The following is a 2,455-nucleotide window of genomic DNA, read 5'->3' on the forward strand; positions in this document are numbered from 1 at the left end:
AAGGATTTCTCTACTTTGCATCATGCTGAATAGAAAAATAATGCTATGAGGAACCCAAAAAAATGCTCAAAAATAGTTTCAGTATGTGCAAAGAAATAATGCTAGTAAGTACCAAAAGAAGATGATAGGGTGCTAGCTCTAACTACAATTACTTTGATGTCTTGTTGGAAAAGGTGTTTGATCCTTTTAGCATGATAGATAAACAAAACAAGCCAAACACCAATGAGTCCAATGTGCCCACAACTAAAGATCAAGGGGAGTCCAGTGGTATAAAAGATGAGTAAGAGAACCAAATACATTCTGACAGTCCTAATGATCAAGCTAGGGGACTTTTAGACTCTGATAATGAAGGGGAATATCTAAAAAGTACACAAGGGTACACAAGATCCTACAAATGATATGATAAAAGTAAACTTGAACTGGCAACTTCTTGATCCCCTTCTGTTAACATCGTGATGACCCAAGCTGAAGAAGAGATTCTACCCAACATGGCTAATAATAGAGCCTCTCTGTCAATGGCTAAACCAAATAAGAATAGTAAAAAATGAAATGTTCCAATCTAAATGGAGTTTCTTGTTACCATATACATGTGGTAGTGATGTGTGTGAACACACTAGGACCACTGGGGCATTTTGTTCCTCTTTAGGAGGTTTTTCCCCCTCGTGCATTGTATATACGCCCATCACTCTCGGGCTATCTATCTTTCCATTGCACACTAAGTAATACACTCTCTATTGTGTGCCTTGAGCTTCCTTCATCTTCTCCAAGCTCTGTGTGTTTTCTCGCAACCCTAATTCCAACAATTGGTATTAGAGCAAGTTGCATCTTCCCGAGCTTAGTCGCCAGCAATGCTGTTTTCTACATAACAGGTGCCTTACAGCCTTCTACGGTTTGTGCTATATAGAACGTGTTGTTCCCGCTTCGTTTCTCCTCTTTTCGGGCAATTTTCACATCAGGTGCAACATTTACCATGGTTGACAACAACACAGATGTGTAGTAGATCTTTGCTATTGAGGACATGTTGGATGGGGACAATTACCCTATGTGGGCTTATATGATGCAACATGTTCTTGTGTCAAAGGGCATCTGGAATATTATGCACGGCATTAATGTACGTCCCTGTTCTGAGAAAGTAGGCGATGTTGAGGATGTTGCAGGTCTTGCTGCAAGGATTGTTGCCATTAGAGTTGTTTTGCCTACCGTAGAACAAGCTCGTTGGGGATGTAAAGGATGCGTAGGCTCATGCATTGATTGTGTTTTCTATGAAGCGCACCATTGTTCCTCATACTCATTCAGCAAAATCTACAAAACAGGCTTGGGATATTCTAGTAGGTCTTTATGCAAGCCGCAATGAGGCTAAAATTGCTTTGGTGCATAAAGAGCTGGAATCGAAGATTATGCATGAGGAAGATGATATGGACACTTTCCTTGCTGGTGTCAAGGATATCAATGAGCAACTTATTTCTGCAAGTGAAGTCATTTCAGACAGTTCCCTTGTGCACACTTTTCTTGATGCCTTACCAGATTCTTACCAGAATTTTGCTAGTACTTGGAGACTTATGATCCAAGGAAATCCTGAAGTTATCAAGTTTGATGCATTATGCACATTGCTGTTGCAAGAGTCACTTTCCAAAAAAAATAGGACTAGGCAGCATGTAGTTGAACATGCTTTTATTGCTTCTCAAAGAAAGGGTGGTAACAGTAATGCAGCCACTTCTTATGGTTCTTCTGCGAGTGGCAAAACTTCTGTTCCTAATGCTTCTGCTGGTAGCAATTTGTCTACAAATTCTGGTGATAAGGGCAAAAAGAAGATGTGTTGCCATCATTGTAAAGCTAATGATCACTTGATCAAGCAGTGTCCTAAGTTAAAGGCCAAAGAGGCTAAGAAAAAAGAGGGTGGTTCCAATGCAAACGATGGTTCCACTACAAATGCATCCATTGTTGAGTCTTCTGTGAAAGGAGACTGTGATGCTGATGTTGATGCAGAATGGGCTTTTAGTGCAGAGTGCACTTACAATCTTGTTGTCTATGATGCATGCATGTCAATTGCTGTCGATTCACAGGTGTGGTATTTTGATAGTGGTGCTACAAAGCACATTACCTCACATCGTGAATTGTTCACCTCTCTTGAGTCTGTCCCTCATGGGAATTCAGTCACTTGTGCCAACAATGCCTCTTATCTGGTTCAGGGAGTTTGAAAGCTTGTGCTTACTGTTGAAATGCCAGTTCCTTCACACTTGTTGATGCACTTTATGTACCTGGGATCAAGAAGAATCAAGTTTTGTCTGTATCTGCACTTGCTAGACTTGGACTTGTAGTCAAATTTGTGGATCACAGATGTACAATTCATGATCTCAGTTTTGCCGAAGAAATTATTGCATCTAGGATTTTGTTCCGTGGGTTGTATAAAGGCTCACTTTGTATGACAAGTGTGGACAAAATTTTGCATATCTAG

This window comes from Adiantum capillus-veneris, chromosome 10 (genome assembly GCF_014529385.1).
Source record: "Adiantum capillus-veneris isolate H3 chromosome 10, ASM1452938v2, whole genome shotgun sequence".
In the NCBI taxonomy this organism is placed as follows: domain Eukaryota; kingdom Viridiplantae; phylum Streptophyta; class Polypodiopsida; order Polypodiales; family Pteridaceae; genus Adiantum; species Adiantum capillus-veneris.